At 44.3% G+C, this 11,542-nt stretch overlaps 1 pseudogene; it reads left to right on the top strand.

The window, feature by feature from the left end:
• Positions 1-9,476: 9,476 nt before the first annotated feature.
• LOC126185646 (5S ribosomal RNA) lies at positions 9,477-9,594 on the top strand (annotated as a pseudogene).
• Positions 9,595-11,542: the final 1,948 nt, after the last annotated feature.

Genomic DNA, 11,542 nt, shown 5'->3' with positions numbered 1-11,542 from the left:
TGTAAACTGAGGCAGAACAGAAAGCATGTCGCTAAAACTGCATTAGGTACAGCTAACTTAAATGGGTGATAAGTGAAATTAAACTATCATCGTATGGAGACCCTAGAGCAGGGCTTCACAACATACGTGCTCGCGGAGCAAGCTGTGAGCAGCAAGGCGCGAGCACGGAGCAGCGCGAGCACGCTACCCCCACTACCGGACCAGAGCGGAGAGTGGGGAAAGTCACGTGGGGCACACAACAGCTGCCGCCAGTCAATGTAAATCCGCGGCCACCTGCAGGGATATCACTCACGAATTATTACTGCGACAAATGAAACAAATAAAGGAGAATGTACACATGCCACATAATTTTATTAGCTTAGTGTATGCCTCTACATTCGCATTAATTTGTGAACTGTTACACAATAAAAGGTGTCACTGAAGTGTGGGATTCTCGGTTATCTTGTACTTTTTGCCCTTTACAATTGCGTCTATGTTCGGAGTAATTGTTCTTGTGCATTGTAGGCGCAGCGTGCAGTTTAAATTTCGATCAGACAATGCGTTTCTCAGGCGCGTCTTGTTACATTTCATTGCAGAGAACAGTTGTGCACAAACATACGTGGAACCGAACATTGATATTATTGCAGCCGCCAGTTTGTGCAGACGAGGAAATCTATCCTGAGGGAAGTGTCTGTAGAATTCCAAAATGTTTTTCTTGTTCTGAAAGTTGTCTCTGTATTCTCTGTCACACTGCAGGTCAATAATTTCTTGCTGTAGCTCAGGACGAATCTCTTAAATATTCGCTGAATATGGAGAGAACAGATCAAAATCACTGTCTAGTGCTGTCAGAACTTGAAAGCGCTGATCAACTAAACTATGTGAATAACGTTCACAGTCTTTGTGAACATCTTGCATGGATGATAATTTAGGAAAATGAGCTAGGTTTCCTGTTTCCAGCTGACTCACCCAAAGTGTCAATTTCATTTTAAAAGCTCGTATTCGATCTATGAAATGAGTAATTAGCAAATCTTTACCTTGTAGTAACATGTTCAAAGCATTCAGATGGCTAGTTAAATCTGCTACGAACGCGAGATCACATTCAAACTTGCGCGCATTTCCCCTCCCTCCCCTCCCTCCCCTCCCACCCCTCCCTCCCTACTCAGCGAACTTGCACGTGCTCGCGAGCACGTGCCTGAGCAGACGCGAGTACTCGCGCTCAAAACCGGCCAGTTGTTAAGCCCTGCCCTAGAGCATGGTGTTGTCGTGATGGAGACATTGGAAACATTCACGGCTATTTGTAATGAATGCGGTTAAACTGTTTTTCAAGATTGGAAAGAAAGGGTTTTCGCAATAGGTGCTGTCAAGTGTTACAAGGCGAAGTCACAGACGTTTAACTGCAATCTAGAAAAAATAAAGTTATGTTTCTCCGACGAAGAATGAAGTGTCAGACCATCTCTCTTCGAAGAACCGCGGCCACGAGAGAAGTTGGAACCCTGGTTATTGAAGATAGGGGTAGCAAAATGGAAGAGATAGTGTAAAAAGTGAAAATCGGTCATATATCAATTTTCAACCTATCGCACGAAGAAAGCACATCGAACCGATGCGGTAGCGAATATGTTGCAGCTTTGTCAGGTTATACAAAATGGTATCTTTAGCCACATAATCAACATTGATGAGTGATGGGTGTGTCAGTATGACCCAGAGATAAAGGAACACACAAGCAGAGGAAACATGTGTACTCACTACTACCGAGAAGGGCGATGATTTTACGTAGTATTATCGAGCAATGTTAAGCACCGTTTCTTTTGGACTACCATGGTGTGGTGCTAACAGGATCTGGTCGTAAGGGCAGCAGCATACTATCGAAATCTTCTGAAGAGGTCCCGCGGAGCTGCAAGGCGAAGCGTCGTATTAAGCTTTCTAAAGGGACGAGTTTTGCTCAGCGCCGCACATCATTCTGTAGAGGACACAATACACGTGCTGCTTCTTTGAACTATAAGATTTTCCTCTCCCTCCGTATTCCTCCAACATGATACCCAGCAACGTTTTCCTCTTTATTCTGATGAAGAAAACTTTGTGTGGCAGGCACAGTAGTAAAATTAATGTAGGCCACCGTAGACTGTCTTGAGTAATCGTCGACTATGGTAGCTTTCCTAGTAACTTTGGTCAGTTAAGATCGTAGCCGCGTTACCTGTATGGTAGGTGTATTGCATACCTATCGGGCATTACCTCATTTCGATCGCTTTGTTGCCGGCCGGTGTGGCGGTGCGGTTCTAGGCGCTTCAGTCTGGAACCGCGTGACCGCTACGGTCGCAGGTTCGAATACTGCCTCGGGCATGGATGTGTGTGATGTCCTTAGGTTATTTAGGTTTAAGTAGTTCTAAGTCTAGGGGACTGATGACCACAGATGTTAAGTCCCATAGTGCTCAGAGCCATCTGAACCATTTGATCGCTTTGTTTACATATGCGATCAATGTCCTACACGACTGTCCTAGATACCAGAAGCGGTAAACCGTCCATAAACTGAGTGAAGATACATAAAGGGCCGCATTACCTACGAAACATATTTGTTCTACACGATTATGTCTGTTACAGTATATAAGGAAAAATTGGAACTGTGAATATTTAATCCAGATTATATTAAAAAATTATTGATTTCTAACGTGAAATAGAGGAATGTTGTAGTAAATATAATAAAAATACTATGCAGTTTTATCCTATAGCGCTAGGAAACGCAATTTACTCAAAAAATGGTAGAATCGAGAAAAAGTGGGAAATAAAAATATATCAGACATCTCTTCAATAACTCGTCGAGCTTATATAAAACATGTTTCTGTTATTCATGAACAACTTTAGTACTTACCAACATTAACAGGAAACTGTTGCCCTTCATCAGGATGAAGAACGATCTACTGAGCACAAAAAACAACAATAATAATATAATATAGATTTCTTATGTCTGTGCATGTGAACTGTATTTTCATCAAAAGTAATTTGTTTGGTTACATAAAAACGCAGAAATTGGGCGATCAACTAATTTTTGTTATGTATAAATTGCAATTTATATTTTGTGAGAATATCAAATACACAATGGACTAACAGGAACATTATCGGTTCTAATTATGTGATAAACAAACAAGAAACAAACAAACTAAAAACAAAGAGAAGTCGTATGTTCCCAGTTTCTCTCTCACACATTTATTTTTCTTTCCCTATCAATGATACCAATACTACTTATTACCCTTCCAATTACTATGCCATTTACGCATTGTACCAAAACCACCGGGCCATACTTTTGGTAGAGCACAACTCTAGTGGTAGGCATTTCAAGAATCACAACGAGGTGATTTTCGAGGCGGAAAGTTTCCTAAGCAGCCAAAATGCAGTTTTTACATGCAGGGTCTCCACCACCATCTCTCGTTGGGAAAAGTGTAGCACTGGAAAATGAATGTATAGAGCACGACTAAGTTTGGTGGCCGCAGCCTGATTGTTCAGATCTGATAATTAACGCTTTTCGACTGCCGCTAGTGAAATGCTACTTTTAGTTCTTTATTTGTGACAGAAGTGTGAACAATTCGGTATTAGGAGTATTCTAAAAATAGATGGGAATAAATTACGAACTAAAATTCTAGGGGCGTTCAATAAGGAATGAAACTTTTTTTTTCTTCAAAGCAAGTTGGTTTTATTCAGGATGCCGGGCTACCTTACTGGGGCCGGCCGGAGTGGCCGTGCGGTTCTAGGCGCTACAGCCTGGAGCCGAGCGACCGCTCCCGTCACAGGTTCGAATCCTGCCTCGGGCATGGATGTGTGTGTTGTCCTTAGGTTTGTTAGGTTTAAGTAATTCTAATTTATAGGGGACTGATGACCTCAGAAGTTAAGTCGCATAGTGCTCAGAGCCATTTGAACCTTACTGGGATGCCTGTATACCCGCATACCACTCTACTGGTCGAGGACGGAGCGAAAGTCTTGCTGCAACAACAACCTCCCCAACATCCACATACTGTTTACCGAGGAGTGCATCCTTCATTGGGCCAAACAGATGGAAGACGATGAACCCAGCGGCTACACAATTGTGTGACAGAACGTGTCAAAACTACCAATAGAGACGCCCAGTTGAGCAACGAGGTGTTTGTTTGTAATCCGTCGGTCACCTCAAATGAGAGTGTCCGCACGTTTCAACTTTGTACGAGTCACAGCTGTGTGCGGTCGGCCAGCACGAAGGAGATTGGACATGTCTGCGCGACTTTGATGCGATGATAGACGTCTCGCCCAACGATTCACCGTGCTCTGGTTTACTGCCAGGTCTCCGTAGACATTCTGCAAGCGCCTATGAATATCTGCGATGGCTCTCTCCTTGGAATCACCTCCATTACAGACGCCATTCTGAAGACTGCGTATAGCGCCGCCACCTATCTGAACTTCATGAAGCTACAACTGCTGAAGCGGGAATATTCCACATTGTCCCACAACAAAATTCTGCATTTCTTCAACCGAAACTGGCCGAGAAAAAAATGCGTTGCATTAGTTATTGAAGCTCCTCCGTAATATACTTTATTTTGAAGAATGTAACGCCAGAAAACATAAAAAATCCAACATTAAAACATTTTTGTCCTTCGTTTCCGACGGCTAAGAAGTGTGCTGAATATGGACGTAGTCCATCACAAGTGGCAAGTATTCACATTGCTGTAATAAATGAACGCTGATGAATGTAAGTAAGTGAGCTTGCTAATGTTGCAAATATCTCGATAGGCGGAACCGACCATCTTTTACACGAAATTTCTGGTATCCCAAGTTTCATAACGGCAGATGAAATTATGTTTTATCATTTCACGTCATAGATTAAGGAGCATAGGTTACACATGTTGGGATGGGAGCCCCTGTCTATTTAATGGAAAGAAAATGATAGATAAATATTATTTATTTCACAATAACCGGAAGCTTACTGTCATCATCTGATCCTCGGAAACTTAAAGAACGTACATACAGGGAGTTTCAAAAATGACCGGTATATTTGAAACGGCAATAAAAACTAAACGAGCAGCGATAGAAATACACCGTTTGTTGCAATGTGCTTGGGACAACAGTACATTTTCAGGCGGACAAACTTTCGAAATTACAGTAGTTACAATTTTCAACAACAGATAGCGCTGCAAGTGATGTGAACGATATAGAAGACAACGCAGTCTGTGGGTGCGCCATTCTGTACGTCGTCTTTCTGCTGTAAGCGTGTGCTGTTCACAACGTGCAAGTGTGCTGTAGACAACATGGTTTATTCCTTAGAACAGAGGATTTTTCTGGTGTTGGAATTCCACCGCCTAGAACACAGTGTTGTTGCAACAAGACGAAGTTTTCAACGGAGGTTTAATGTAACCAAAGGACCGAAAAGCGATACAATAAAGGATCTGTTTGAAAAATTTCAACGGACTGGGAACGTGACGGATGAACGTGCTGGAAAGGTAGGGCAACCGCGTACGGCAACCACAGAGGGCAACGCGCAGCTAGTGCAGCAGGTGATCCAACAGCGGCCTCGGGTTTCCGTTCGCCGTGTTGCAGCTGCGGTCCAAATGACGCCAACGTCCACGTATCGACTCATGCGCCAGAGTTTACACCTCTATCCATACAAAATTCAAACGCGGCAACCCCTCAGCGCCGCTACCATTGCTGCACGAGAGACATTCGCTAACGATATAGTGCACAGGATTGATGACGGCGATATGCATGTGGGCAGCATTTGGTTTACTGACGAAGCTTATTTTTACCTGGACGGCTTCGTCAATAAACAGAACTGGCGCATATGGGGAACCGAAAAGCCCCATGTTGCAGTCCCATCGTCCCTGCATCCTCAAAAAGTACTGGTCTGGGCCGCCATTTCTTCCAAAGGAATCATTGACCCATTTTTCAGATCCGAAACGATTACTGCATCACGCTATCTGGACATTCTTCGTGAATTTGTGGCGGTACAAACTGCCTTAGACGACACTGCGAACACATCGTGGTTTATGCAAGATGGTACCCGGCCACATCGCACGGCCGACGTCTTTAATTTCCTGAATGAATATTTCGATGATCGTGTGATTGCTTTGGGCTATCCGAAACATACAGGAGGCGGCGTGGATTGGTCTCCCTATTCGCCATACATGAATCCCTGTGACTTCTTTCTGTGGGCACACTTGAAAGACCAGGTGTACCACCAGAATCCAGAAACAATTGAACAGCTGAAGCAGTACATCTCATCTGCATGTGAAGCCATTCCGCCAGACACGTTGTCAAAGGTTTCGGGTAATTTCATTCAGAGACTATGCCATATTATTGCTACGCATGGTGGATATGTGGAAAATCGTACTACAAAGTTTCCCAGACCGCAGCGCCATCTGTTGTTGAAAATTGTAACTACTGTAATTTCGAAAGTTTGTCTGCCTGAAAATGTACTGTTGTCCCAAGCATATTGCAACAAACGGTGTATTTCTATCGCTGCTCGTTTAGTTTTTATTGCCGTTTCAAATATACCGGTCATTTTTGAAACACCCTGTATCAGTCAAATAGCGGGAACACATTCCACTCACAATACAGCAAAGCACATTGGTTTGTCAGTAATATGAAGATGAAAATACATGAAGATAGTAACTGTTCTCGAAAGAACAGATACCATTGATGAGCGTGCAGCTTCTCTAGAATAAATAGTATTTAATTGAATTCTCTACGGGAATCGTCACCATAGGTGGCGCGAGTAATGAGTGGATGGGCAAATACCTATTAGGAACATTACGTATGTAGATTGTGGACAATTGGAAATGTGGGTCTCACGGGAAGCGTGCAACGGGTAAGTCCCTGCAGTTGCGCTATTCATCTGTGTCCTCGGTGGCTCATATGGATAGAGAGTCAGCCATGTAAGCAGGAGATCCCGGGTTCCAGTCCAGGTAGCGGCACACATTTTCAGCTGTCCCCATCGACGTATATCAACAACACCTGTCGTCAGCTGAGGGTTTCAATTAAATATCATTTATGAAAATATATGCTGATGAGCCAGAACTTTGTGACGATCTGCCTAATAGCCGGTATGTCCATCTTTACCACGGATACCAGCGGTGATGCGTAGTGGCATGGAAACAATGACGCCTTGGTAGGTCTCTGAAGAGAGTTGACACCACATCTGCACAAGTCAACTAATTCCCGTAAATTCCCGAGGGAGGGGGGGGGGGGGGGGACGGAAATGACCTCTAACCCAATTTCAATCTCATACCAGATGTGTTTGACCGCGTTCAAATCTGGCGTGTTGGTAGCCAGCACATCAATTGGAACTCGCCACTGTGTTCCTCGAACATCTCAGTTACACTCCTGGCATTGAGACATGGCGCATTATCATGTTGAAAAATGCCACTGCCATCAAGAAACATGATCGTCATGAAGAGGTGTATGTGGTTTGCAGTCAGTGTACGATACTCCTTGGCCATCATGGTACCCTGCACGAGCTCTATTGGACCCACTTATGCCCACGTGAATGTTCCCCAGAGCATAATGGAATCTCCGCCAGCTTGTCTCCGTCCCGCAGTACAGATGTCAAGTAGCTGTTCTCTAGGAAGGCGACGGATTCGCGCCCTGCCGTCGACAGCATGAAGAAGGTATCGGGATTCATCAGACCATTCAACTCTCTGCCACTGCGCGTCCAATGCCACTGATCATGTGTCCATTTCAGTCGTAGTTGTCGATGTGGCGGTGTTAATATTGGCACATGCATGGGTCCTCGTAGGCTGCGGAGGCCCATTGTTAGGAATATGTTCAATGTGTTCAGACACACTTGTATTCTGCCGAGCATCAAAATCTGATGTTAGTTCCTCCACAGTTCGCCTCCTGTTCTGTTTTACCAGTCAGCAGAGCTTACGAAATTCGACATCTGTAATGAGAAGTGGCCCCCCCACACGATGACGTCTGGACGTGTTTTCACTGTGGTTGCGCCCCGTGTAGAAGACGTTCATCACAGCACTCCTCGAACACCCGACAATTCGTGCAGTTTTCGAAATGCTCGTGCCGAGTCTTCGGGCCAAGCTAACTAATATCACAATAGGCACTTGCCTGCGATCTTGATTACAACGTGCTTCGCACCGGAACATAAAGCTCAAGGAAACGGATAATGTAGTATGCCTTATAACCAGTAATCGTGCAAAGGACTAACTTGGTCCTGACCATGTTACTACCAAAACGTTCGCATCTTCTAGTGCAAATCACCTTGCTCTAGCCTTTCTAACATAATATTCAGACAGAAGGTCTGTTTTAATAAGAAGAAGAAAAAGAAAGGAATCTAAGCCCTCGGTCAAACTCAGATAGTTTACGCGCCATCCCCATTCTACCCATGGACAGCAAGCTAACTAATATTACATGCATCGTGCGTGTGTCTGACTAGCAGTCAGTCCTCGCCCGGTGATGCTGCTGTGGCCTGGACGGATTTATGTCGATAGTAGGTCGGCGGTCATAGTGTTCTGGCTGACCTGTTCACAATACAGATCTTATATTTTCATTTTCTTATGAGTGACAAACCAATGTGCTTACGTTGTATTGTGTGTTCCCTCTATGTGAGTGATATCTATGCACTTTAAATTTCCGAAGATCACATGATGACAGCAAGCTTCTGTCGAAACTGGTTATCGTGAAATAAGTAATACTTAGCGGTCTCAGGTCCAGCAGAAGAAGGAGCAGACCACGGTGGGTGAAAAAGACGAAACCGCATCAAAAAAAGCAAAAACAGTTTCATTTGTTCAAATGGCTCTGAGCACTATGGGACTTAACATCTATGGTCATCAGTCCCCTAGAGCTTAGAATTACTTAAACCTAACTAACCTAAGGACATCACACAACACCCAGCCATCACGAGGCAGAGAAAATCCCTGACCCCGCCCGGAATCGAACCCGAGAACCCGGGCGCGGGAAGCGAGAACTCTACCGCACGACCACGAGCTGCGGGCGTTTCGTTTGTAGAAAAAGTCATAGTTACCATCTTTGACGGCCTCATGGCGTGGTGTTCACAAGCACCTACGAAAGGAGATAAACTTATGGATGATATTCATCCCTAACGTCCACATCTTGCAAAGGAAAGTATTGTATCCCATCACGATAATAATACTCTCATAGACGTCCCTGATCTTAATTTCAAAATGGCTTTATATTCGCTTCGAATAGCTGTACGACCTCGTATTCCCTGGATTTGATTGTCACCTAATACTTTTAGATCCCAGTTCAAAAGAACTATCACGGTGTGGGAAGATTCACGTTAAATGATAAGGATGAATCTAGGACAGACGATTATTTTTCCCAGTAGCGCAAATCGTATTTTGGCAGAGGGTATGGAAACGATGCAAAGTCTTATGTATGTGTTGAGCTATAATGTGAGTTTTGACAAAGTCCCTAAAATCATGACATCTAAATCGCAACAGAATTAATTTACTGTTCTTTAAACAAAAATGCACACAATTTTAACATTTCTGATTGCCTTTATGACAAACGTGTGCAACGGTCTTGCCGCAGTGGATACACCGGTTCCCGTTAGATCACCGAAGTTAAGCGCTGTCGGGCTTGGCCGGCACTTGGATGGGTGACCATCTGGGCCGCCATGCGCTGTTGCCGTTTTTAGGGGTGCACTCAGCCTCGTGATGCCAATTGAGGAGATATTCGACCGAACAGTAGCGGCTCCGGTCAAAGAAAACCATCGTATCGACTGGGAGAGCGGTGTGCTGACCACACGCCCCTCCTATCTGCATCCTTAGCTGAGGATGACACGGTGATCGGATGGTCCCGATGGGCCACTTCTGGCCTGAAGACGGAGTGCTTTATGACAAACGTGCCAGCTGCTTATATGTTCTATTTTGTGGTTGGCAGGAGAACCAACACCGTGTTACTAGAGGAAGCCGGAAGGCACGCGTTTTAGCTCACGCAGGCTGGCGTGAGGTCTGGAACAGGGCAAGGAAATTAGAATTTAGAAAAAACGGATGTAGCTGGTGGAATATTTAACTTTAATCCATAAATGGTGAACGTCGCTCTTGACGGTACAAATGGTTCAAATGGCTCTGAGCACTATGGGACTTTACATCTATGGTCTTCAGTCCCCTAGAACTTAGAACTACTTAAACCTAACTAACCTAAGGACAGCACACAACACCCAGTCTTCTCGAGGCAGAGAAAATCCCTGACCCCGCCGGGTGACGGTACATGATTCAGTATCAATAGTAACTGGTAATGGCGCCTGGCTAGGTCGTAGCAAATGACGTAGCTGAAGGCTATGCTAACTATCGTCTCGGCAAATGAGAGCGTATTTTGTCAGTGAACCATCGCTAGCAAAGTCGGTTGTACAACTGGGCGAGTGCTAGGAAGTCTCTCTAGACCTGCCGTGTGGCCGCGCTCGGTCTGCAATCACTGATAGTGGCGACACGCGGGTCCGACGTATACTAACGGACCGCGGCCGATTTAAAGGCTACCACCTAGCAAGTGTGGTGTCTGGCGGTGATACCACATTCTACATCTAACCAAGCTCTAAACACAGGGAGCACTGTTGAGTTAGCACACAATAGGCACTTGCCTGCGATCTTGATTCCAAGGTGCTTCGCACCGGAACATAAAACTGAAGGAAACAGATACTGTAGTATGCCTTGTAACCAATAATCGTGCAAAGGACTAACTTGGTCCTGACCATGTTGCTACCAAAACGTTCGCATCTTCTAGTGCAAATCACCTTGCTCTAGCCTTTCTAACATAATATTCAGACAGAAGGTCTGTTTTAATAAGAAGAAGAAAAAGAAAGGAATCTAAGCTGCGGACATAGGTGGCATGTCATGAACAAGTGCGACACCAATGTACAATACAGGTTAATAAAACACAGTAGGAAAAGATGAATGCATTATTCACACGCGGCAAAATTTATTCTCTGGCTCTGAGCACTATGCGAATTAGCTTCTGAGGTCATCAGTACCTAGAACTTACAACTAATTAAACCTAACTAACCTAAGGACATTACACACATACATGCCCGAGGCAGGTTTCGAACCTGCGACCGGAGCGGTCGTTCGACTCCAGACTGTAGCGCCTAGAACCGCACGGCCACTCCGGCCGTCAAAATTTATTCTCTAAATACTTTAGAGGCACACCTATTCATCATACCTCGCACATTGTTTGTTCCAGGATAAAGCACTCGGGAACATTTAAATCGCCGCATAATGTATACACAGTACTATAAGGTGACCTTTCAAACTTTGTTGCACAAAAAAAAAAAAAAAAAAAAACTGGAAACTGACTGAAATAAAGATAACTTCCGGTATCATAGGAATGAGCATTCTTATTTCGGATTTTGGCCTCATTAATCACTACTTGATCGTAGCCACCAAAACTAAAGTTATCAAGAATTTCCTCTCCAGGACGTTACGAGTATTCTACACAGTTCGAAGTACCACACTCCTAGTTAGTATGGAAACACAAAGAAACGCTGCAAGGCGAAGCATTTATGATACAAATGAACAATCTAATATTAAAATGGATTAGTGGCTGAGGGTCCGAGGCTTTGAAGAAGCCTCATTCAAAAGAT

The sequence above is a fragment of the Schistocerca cancellata genome, chromosome 4 (assembly GCF_023864275.1).
Source record: "Schistocerca cancellata isolate TAMUIC-IGC-003103 chromosome 4, iqSchCanc2.1, whole genome shotgun sequence".
Lineage (NCBI taxonomy): Eukaryota > Metazoa > Arthropoda > Insecta > Orthoptera > Acrididae > Schistocerca > Schistocerca cancellata.
This window is presented reverse-complemented; position numbering and strand designations above follow the sequence as displayed.